The sequence below is a fragment of the Macaca fascicularis genome, chromosome 10 (genome assembly GCF_037993035.2).
Source record: "Macaca fascicularis isolate 582-1 chromosome 10, T2T-MFA8v1.1".
NCBI lineage: Eukaryota > Metazoa > Chordata > Mammalia > Primates > Cercopithecidae > Macaca > Macaca fascicularis.
The window spans coordinates 38,506,739-38,507,500 of record NC_088384.1 but is presented as its reverse complement, the minus strand read 5'-3'; positions in this window follow the sequence as shown (position 1 = coordinate 38,507,500).

The following is a 762-nucleotide window of genomic DNA, read 5'->3' as shown; positions in this document are numbered from 1 at the left end:
GCGCCCGGCAGCCGCGAGGAAGTCGGCGACCACGCGCACGCGCGCGCGCGGGCGGCAGCGAGGCGGGGACGGCGCTCCCCCACCCCGCGGGGCGGCCCCGACGTTCGGGCAGCGAGCGAGAGGCGGACCGCGGTGCCCGGCCCGGGGGACAGTCGCGCCCGTGCGGCCGCAGCGCCCGCGCACGCCTCCGGCCGAGGCCCGGGGCCCGGCCGAGGCCCGGCTCCGAGCCCCGCCGGCGGGCGCGGGCGCAGGGGTGGCGCACGCCACTCGACGGCCAAAGGGAAGGCGACCGAAGCCGGCCGGCGCGCCCGCCCCGCCCGAGACGGGGGACCGGGACCGGGGCCGAGGGCCCCGGACCGGGCCCCACCCCCCGACCCAGGGGGAAGGGCGAGCGACCGGCCAGGCGGAGGTCGACCTTCACACACATCGCACGAACACCTGCCCGGGAGGGACCACCGGGCCGCACTCGGGCGCACGCACGCGCCGAACGGGGCGACGCCACGCGGGGAGAGGACAGGCCTCCCCCCCCCCACCCACGACGCCGACAACGCCCGAGACCACACGCCTCGGGGGAGGGCCGCAGCAGGCCCGGGAAGCGAGGCGCACCCGGTTGGGGGGGGCCGCGCGCCGACCCGATGCGGAAGAGCGGGCCGGGACAAGACGAGACGCCGGGCGAGGCAGGCGGCCAAGCGGGGAGGGGGGGCGCCGGGGGACACCTCCGGCGCGGCCGACCGCCACCAGGACGCACGCGGGGGTCTCACC